The following is a 9,542-nucleotide window of genomic DNA, read 5'->3' as shown; positions in this document are numbered from 1 at the left end:
AACTACTGTTACACTAGTCGTAACGCACGTATGGAGCAGGATAGACATATTTCATCCAGGAAATATTTGAAATTAATTACTAATTTTACTTCCACCGTATGATCATGATGCATACAACCCACGCCGCCTGTGAGATACAAAAACTGTGCTTATCTCGAGGTCAGCATCAACATGTATGACCTGCTTCAGAAAAACCTTATCGTTTTCATTATGTCATTAACATACAAATTGATCTAGTCAATTCCGTTATGATTTGTTGACATCAAATATCATGTACATACAATATTTGTATCTTAATCGTTCTTTTAGTCGCCTATTTAAAGTTCAGAGGTTTTCAAGATAAAAATGACATTGATAATAATGATGATGATTATAATACTGATAATACTAACCAGGCACCCCTTGCGAGATTACGTGATTTGGGGATCAATCGCCCTGATTACGAAGAATTAAATTGGCTTTCCCGTCGATGTTCCCTGCCAATTGCTCCTTTGAGATGAGCAAGTAAGATATCCTCTTCTTGTATATGTGGTTCGGCTGTTTTAGGGTAGGTGACACTGATGATTGCCCAGGAAGACTTCACTTGTTGGATGGAGGAGTTCAGGTGTTTAGGGCAGGGGACGCTACTGATTGCCCACTCTATCAAGCGTTCGCGTGTTAGATGAACGAGTTCGGGTGTTTTAGGGCAGGGGACGCGATGCTGACGACTGCCTGCTACGGTTACTTCACTTGGTGTAGACATGAATGATAAAGAGGTTGTGTTATGCGTACGGGGTAACCCCCCCCCCCCCCCACGTCTCCCAAAATGTGCACATCCAGAGCTATGATTGTACTTTTCTGCCGGATAGTCACCCTTTTGTCTAAAGTACTCCACACACCAACCAGGCAAACAGTTATCCCTGTATTGTTTTTCTTGGGCGAACTCGGAATTCCACGCCAGTCGATGTCCTCTTGATTAGAGGGAAATCTCTCCTCCAGCCGTCTTTGGTTACAAAATATGAGCAGCAGTTGTCCAGGAGTTGGTTCGAATGTTTTCCTTTCTCGGGCCAGAGATTGCTGGGCTGTTTTCATTCTGATGTGATTGGGAAATACCGGTGTTAGCTTTCCCTGCCTACTGCATGCGCAAGTGATTTTGTCCTGTTCAGGGTTTTCGTGCCAGTAGCCTGCCATAGTTCTCTCTCCAAGCGGATCGAAGGATGAGAATTTATGTATTCTCTCTGTTAATACAGACGTCCTTGCAGCATTTGATAATATGCGCGTCGTCATCGTCTCGTCTCGAGTTTTCTTGGGAATCATTATCTTTATAACCTCTAGTATTTTAATGGCCGTACCACGTATAAACGGAATTCGAAATATAATACGTCAGGTTCATGCCAGTCCTGCGATTCTGACTGTTATATGGCCCTAATTGCTGACCCTAACGGTATGGGAGCGGACCGCGACAAAGTGTGTGGCCACATGAGACTTCTTTCGTGGGGCTGTTGCGATGTTTCAACCACATTCTGTAATGCTATCAAACCCGAAAACTTTCCCCGTGAAATCTCAGCAAATTGTTGAAATCGTACGAATTTGGTGACTCAAGTTGCACTCGCGCACAGCATATCAAAACGTTCAGAACATGACAACAAGTCTTTTTCGATCGGACGTACTTTTTTCAGAAAATAGATAAAATGAAATTAGCAGGTATTCCCACGGAAGGGACATAAAACGTATGGTCATCGTTTTAGACGGTTGTATTCCTCTTGGATTAGCATCCTGGAAAAATTGTAACCCGAGACGTTCCTCTATATGACAATGTAACACATCGTGCATAGCATCGTATATTTGTCCTCAACCTTGTTGGTGGTATACCCCCTGTGTTTTAAAGACGTGCACCTCCGTGTCACTTGGCACAACATGTGTTTAGCTTGACTGTTTGTGGCCCCTTATAAGTTTCACGGCCATTGTGGTTGCAGCGGCCCGTGGCTGCTGGAGGAAACCCGAGACTAATCGCAACGACGTTCGATCCTCGGACCCGAGATTGTCCCCAACACAACTAAAGTCAGCGGTGGCTTTCTTCCCCTGTAATTTCAATCCAGTTAGAGTCCATGCCATTCCTGCAGGCCACCGATGATAGTATTAAGCAAACGTTTTCTTTAAGGAGGTAATTCGTAAAATTGGTGCTGAAATATCAAAATTAAAGGCCGAGGATTCTTAACGACGGGCTTTAGATCAATGACACTCGGAGTTGCCCTCGGGGTTTCGGGTTCAACCAGGTCCCCTGCGCTTACGACGGAGCTCTACAGCAACCTCTAATCTCTGACATTATTCCTGCGTCTATTTTTCACATACCCTCGCTGTTCGACCACTTTTTTGACATATGCTAGGAATGTTGAGAAAAGGGTATGAAGGGAGTCAAGCGGTGTTTTGCCGGACCACAGGGCACGGCTAAATGTCTGTGGCTCTATTAGCAGCTGTCGAAGAGGGTCGAGAGGAATGAAATTACCAAGACGGTATTTCAAAGGAAAAAAACGTATTTTTGGCTGTTCATCTGTTAATCACAGAAAAAAGAATGCATTCTGTATGAGCAATATACATGTACAGGTCCTAGAGATCCAAGTCAATTTCAGGGTTAACGGGGTGATGTATGAAAAATTGTTGGTATGTGACAGAGATGTTATACCTCACAATGATAATATGAATATATATACTTGTACTTCAAAAATGAGGAAAATGAGAAGTCCCAACTTTAATGAGAAAAAATACGAAATTTGGTGATTATTTCACTGTTAATAATATCAGACTTTTAGTAACATACTATCAGAAATTTCTAACTTCGTAAGATTCATAATTTGAAATTGCCACTTCAGCACTAAACATTTGCCAGCGAATATTCATAATTTCAGCCATCTGCGAATGCGTCCAGCACCAATTTTCGATTTAGCAACTGCCGTTTTCTCCTTAGTTTGTGTGTTTAATAAACCGATGAGGAAAATCAAAGTACGAAAAAAACCTGGGGCATTTTTCAAATAACCCATCTGCATAAAATCATTCCGTTTGAATGTTGTACTCATGGAAAACAACAAAACAAAACGACCAAAACAGAAAATAGCACAGTTAAGAAGTAAAATTGGCCCGTGCCTGCTTACTCTGCGCAGTCGAGTAGTTTTCAATTAAATTTTAAACCAATTATTTTTCAAAAACAGACAAAGAATAACAGAGAAAAAAGTACAGAACGGTTTTTTTTCCGGAAAGTATAATCTGCTATTACATATTATTTAGTTATTATTCACGGACAAAGTGTCGGAGGGAAAATGGCGCTTTTTATCACAATGTGACGAAACACAGCGCAGTATCTTTCTGTTTGGAGAATCATTCGTGGCCCCTCGCCCTGTGATAAGCCCTTCCGCAAAAAAGCAGTGCCTAACTGGCGCTGCGTTTTCTTGGGCAGGGTACTATTATCGTATCACACGGGTGGGTAGCTGGTTGCCTTCCTCGCGCTCCCAGTACCCCTCTGCGGCTCGAGGCGCGGCGCTGGCCCATTACCTCTTAGTGTTCCTCTTATCTAATTGAGCGAACACTTATTGTGTTCTCAAGCCTATTCTAGCTATGGTGGCGAGCGGTTTGAGATGGCGGTGTTGGCCGTTCCATATGGCACCAAATATTTATAGGACGGTATACTGAGGCAGGGCAAGGGGGGCGAGTTCAGGGTTAGTTGTTCTCAACCCCAGGGTCTCATGTTTGTGTGTTTATCGTGGGCGTTCCGTCAGTAAGACCGGTCATTATTTTATAGCCAACTGCTGAAAAAACGGGGCTGTGAAAAGCCAGGTCAGGGGATTATGGTGGTAATGACCAGGTCTATTTTCTAAACCGTTTTGATGTTTTGGCTTTGTGACCAAGTTCCGACCCGCTTTTTCTTCGCCAATTATCAGGAGCACAGCACCTTGAACCTCATTTTCATGATATACTACAGGTTAATACAGCAATAGAATTGTCTTAAGGCATCGGAGAAGATAAAATAATTCATGGGATTTATCTTAAGAACAGCTCAAAAGCAAATTTTCAAAAACTCGATTAAAATCCTTGGCGTAACAACAGATTGATTTATCACGTATAGTTCCCAAAAATTAGTGTAGCGGAAAGCTCAAAAGATACAAAAATAGAACCACAGTTTTGCGTGTAAGTCAACATGCAAAGTTAGAAAAAAAACCGCAGCGCCTTTTTAAAAAATATCGCATTTTAAAAACAATCAAATTTGTTGATTAAAATTTGAAATAAACTGACAGAATATGATTGATGATGTTTTTATCTCAGATTGTAAATGCACACTCAAGTGTTGTTGACCGTATTTATTTATTGTTCCCGTATTCTGACAGATCATCTGAGTGTGCATGATGAAGTTTGGGACAAGTCCATCGAAAACCACTCGCCAATGATCACAAACTGAACAAATTAAAGTTTTGATGTTGTCTTTTGTTGGCGCGTTTATTCGCCTCTTTGTGCAGCATTGATCATGGTTTTTCAGAAGTTTACGCCAGGATTTTTGCAGCAGGGGATGATTCAAAAGAGTGGTCGGATGCGGGGAATCGAATGAGAAACACTCTTGTGCAGATGGATAATGCGAACTTCTGCGGTCGTCTGTAAAAAAATCATTCTTGGGATTACCGAATAAGCTAGATACAGAATCCACTACAAAATTATTCATAGTCATATTATGTATCAAACATTCATTATATTGAATTGTCAACAACATCTGCGACAACAGAATCAAAGCATCGTCGGCCATCTTGGACAGCTCTCGTGCGGCACGTTCTAAATTGCAGATTATGCAACGGCCTGGTCGGAACGGACACTGGGTGATTGATTTGATCATAAATCACCCGGTGACAACCCGACTGCTGCCACCAAGAAAATAACAATACACTGCAAGTTGAACGGACGAAACTCTAAATTGATATCTCCATCAAGGACTTAGAAATTCTTCTTGGGGCGTGTGGCCAAAATTCTGGCGGCGAACTTTAAAAGCGAATTCTAAATGAATATTACGAATTTATAAAGTCAAGAATGTCCATTAAACACCAATAACAGGTTTGTGATGGCTTTGCCGTTATTTTAACCAGTCAGGTATTGAAAATATTTGAAGAATCTCAAATAAATGCTCCCCAATACAAGAATAGATCTGCATTGAGATTTATGTTAGTGTTTGGGCGATTTCCCGGTACTTTTGATGCCAAAATAAGTAAGCTTTGAAATATTCTACTTGTTGACAAAATATGTTATAAAAATGGGCATATTCTTCCTCTGACTGTCTGACTCTATTAGGTATTTTCGATATGTGAGGAGAAAGGGACAGGTAAATTCGTCCACGGAACTGCCCCCGATTGTCCCAACTATTGTCACTAACCCGGAAAGAAGGAGGCTTTCGGCGGCCGGTTTGTCCGCATTAGGATAACAAGCTCTCCCCTCAAGTGGCTGAGCTGGAACAAATTTACCAAGATTCTGTAACGCTTTACAAAGGGGCAGGTAAACTGTCTCCATTAAGTGGACTCCACATTCATCTCCTAGACAATCCTGCGCATTGTTGGAGCGTTTGTAACTCCACTTGGCTGCAGTGGTATTATCCGTTAAATAGGAAGTCGGCGCGAGGACAAATTTCGCATTTTTTCCGATCTCCCAAAAAAGACGGGTTGTGATATTTCTACCTATCGCCGTCTAAAGATGACGTCCCATTACAGGTTGTATGTTGTTCAACTCTGCCCTAATAAACACACGCTGTAGCAAGATGATAATTTTGGAATAATCATAAAGAGGTTAAGATAGCGGGGTATCGGTTGGAGCAACTGCTTGGGAAATTTCCCGGGGTCTTCTCACGCTGGGGTCTCCTCGCTCAGCCGACCTAACCAGCCCAGGACATCTGCAACCGACCCTTACACAGGTGCCCTCCACTTAGCCTGTGGATCATGTTCCTACAAGTTCTGTCGTCGAATAGATTCGTCGGCAAAAAAATTTTTGTCATAAGGTCGAATGCTAAATCCAAATCAATGAAAGAGAATTTAGTCTTGTGTCCTCCGATCGGATTTGACTTTAAAGTGTCCATTTTCGAGGAAAAAAACACTCCAAAGTAACCGATAGGTGACTATTCAGATATTTTCCATGAAAATAGACGATTTTCGAATCACAGGTTCATGAGGTTCTAGCATGCTGACGAATCAACTTTGTGGTATAATTTTGACTGCAGAGTAACATCCCCTTAACTTCACCGCCACATCTTGGCTTACAAAAAGGCATAATTTACTAGTCAAACACCTATAAACCGATTAAGCAAATCAAAATGTGTACGATCTCGGGATAAGGACACTCGGTCATGGACTTGTAAACAAAGAGGTCTAAAAAATGGTGAGTCCTTATGTCGACCAGTTGTGGGCAAGACCACTTCATACACTCTGATATTGTGTGAAGTGTTTGAGCTCTCTCTCTATCAGGAAGCGTTTTGTTGTCTCAAATGGCAGCCATTGTTCCAAAATGGCCGCGGGCGATATCGAGGCTGGCCATGGCTGACTGCGCATGTATAGGAATAGTAACGTTTAGGGAGCTGCGTTGCCTGACAAAGTACACCAGCGTTTTGCGTGTTTTGTTCGGCTGGGAAGTCCCCTCCCCTGCAGCGCTATGCCACCACCCTATAATCAACGCAGCACCGTGGACGTGAATAAGTTTTAAGATTTTGTCAGTTGGACAATGGTAAATGACATGTCTTGTAGTAGTACAAATCACAACGGGCTGATACCGCGCAAGTTATACCAGATCGCCACACCGATAACATTCGCCACCAAGTTGACGTTTAATTTTTCTTCACGGGTTTGTAACCAAACCAATCAAATTCTGGTCAACACGTAATTTTCTCCCGACGCCGAAAGATAGATAGGCCGCACGCGTACGTACCGCAGGAAGCCACCAAGGAGACTCGAACCATCGTGAACCAAGATACCGAGCTTGTGATTTTGTGGAGTGGTTCCTTCACAATTTAGCAACAGTAGATAACACAACCATTCTTTAATGATAATAGAGCCATGCGATGCTTAAGATCCAAAATTGACATCTTTATGTTTAGGTCTTCCTGTAAGTATAGGCATATTTTCGAAGGAACAGGAATTGTTCGATAGTATGTTTATAGCCACGCAGGACGCTGTCATGGCAAAAAACTGAGGGATGACTGTCATAGAACAACTTCGACTATATAAAACAGTTTCTCTTGACATTTCAACTGAGTGTAATTTTGGTCTCCAGTTGAGTTCAGCATCAACGAAACGAGATTTCAACTGAAATAAATATGCTGGCCCCTAATTCTACCGGGGCCAGGTGGCGCTTGTTACCCCTGTGAGAATCTATGGGAACGCTCCGTCAATTTTCTAAACTTATCCAATAACGACATCGTAAATCGACTCCGTGTATAATTTGATTTAGGACCATGTTCAGGCTCCCACTTAGGAAGAAATATCCTTATTGTTCGGCAACTAGCTGATTGGTAGGTTCGAATCCTCGCCTCGGATTGCCACGTGCGTTAGCTCGTGTTACGAACGCCGTGTTCCTCTTTGGTTGGGGAAGAACGTCTGAGGGCATGTTTCTCGCCCAGATGGGCCGCTAAAGATGTACGGAAGTGGACATGGTAATTAGCAAGCGCATAATTAGTCCTCCGTAATTGATAGACGGACGTTTTGGAAAAATATTGATGGTACGGCTTTCTTGTCTTGTTGGAAAACATGGAGAAGGCTGATAAAAATGATTATCGCGCTAAAGGCTGGAGTCCACTAGAGCGTTTTCCGGCTGTGTATACCGCCGCGGCAAAACTAGGTTCGATTTTAGCATGTACATGTATTTGGAAATGCAAACCACCCACAAGAGCTGTTGGTTTAAAGCGGAAGCATTGTTAAAAGTTGTACCACACCAGTACGGATTCGGGGTGATAACATATCAAAGTCACCATCAAATCTACTAAATCTACAATATCTCTTTGAACGGGCAAACACGGCTGGAACCCTCCCCTAGGTAACAAACACGTGTTCCAACATCACAATCGCGACCCTAACGTTTGAATCTGCCGGCAATTAATAAAACCGCTAGGTTAATTGGATAAATCCACAAAGACTGAACGGGATAATTAACCGACAAGTTACAATAACCATAGGTTGACCACAGACCACGGTCCCCAAAGACCGCGGACCCAGGGACAGCGCACCGGCTTAGCAACCCAGTCCGAAATCAGCAAATTATCGGGGCCTGTGTTTTCAACCCTTCCGCCCCTTAATGAATTACTGTTTATTTTCACGGTCATTTCTTTATATTCTTTTCAATTATTCATGCATTCATAGATGATGACCAGTCGTTTAAGCCCTTTCCTTCCTATCTACAGGGGTTATGGTTGATTCTCGACCCGGGGCTACACGACCTGTCCCTTACCGGAAGCGCAGGGTCACAATAAGGAAATCTCTTGTCGGCCATTGTTCAAATCACAGCAATGCGAATTTAAGGTTAGTATTACAACTTAATCTCCTGTTTTCAAAATACCGAAAGATACAGCTATGCGGCATCTTAATGCGGCAAATTGTCAGGCCTGTAGCTCGCTCGCTTTTTGGCCATTGGGGGTGGGGACGGGGAAAACATATCGTTTGTCCTCGTCCGTCTGAAAATCGGCCTAAACCTGCATACAGAATTGGGTGCCCCTTGCCTTCCCCACTTCTCGCTACCGCCTTCCGGATGGTGGTTGTATATTTCATTGATGGATTTCGCTTACCCACTCGCCGAGTTCCCTCGGCGAGATGATCTTCCCTTTACTCTGTGCGTCTCATAAACCTTGTGATATATCAACTTAACGGCAAATATCGGACTGCAGAACCAGGCTGAACAATTCATAATGAAGTTCAGCGGATCCTATTGATCCCTATTAACAAAGCTGATCCCAACACAGTCAACTCGTTATAGCATCTAAGGAGTGTTATCACAGCCCCAATAACTGAATATTATTGTACCAATAGAGAAATTACTCTTTGACAACAGAAGACCTTTTAATCAAAATAGCCGATTGGGAAGATTGCCCCTTCGATTTACTCACGAGAGTTGATGAGGTCCGCAGTGAATAGATGCAGTCAGCAGTGAATAGAGATTCTCATTGGACCAGAGTGATTACGCGATCCACCCCTAGAGGCTGCGGCCGGACAATAACAAACCAATTCAGCGCAATCCTCGAGACTTTTTAAACACCACTTTCGCTTAACTCGACGTAACACGACAAACGCTTATACAATCTTAGTCTAAATTAAACTTTTCCAAATTGCCTTGAAGAATTGGCGAGTTGTGCCTGACGAAACTACTGCCCAATTTTCTGGCGAAACAGTCAATTACACAAAATAGCTGATATAGGGAGGAAAATCAGAAAATTATACATCCCGCACGTGTTTCGTTTATGGCGATAGACCGTAACCATGGTTACGAAGGTTTAGCAGAAAGTTTCCCGGAGTGTGGAAAAGCTATCTAATTAGGGTTAATGACGGTTACAGACAAGGCAAAAT

This window comes from Lineus longissimus, chromosome 10 (genome assembly GCF_910592395.1).
Source record: "Lineus longissimus chromosome 10, tnLinLong1.2, whole genome shotgun sequence".
Classification (NCBI taxonomy): domain Eukaryota; kingdom Metazoa; phylum Nemertea; class Pilidiophora; order Heteronemertea; family Lineidae; genus Lineus; species Lineus longissimus.
Note: the sequence above shows the minus strand (reverse complement) of the source record.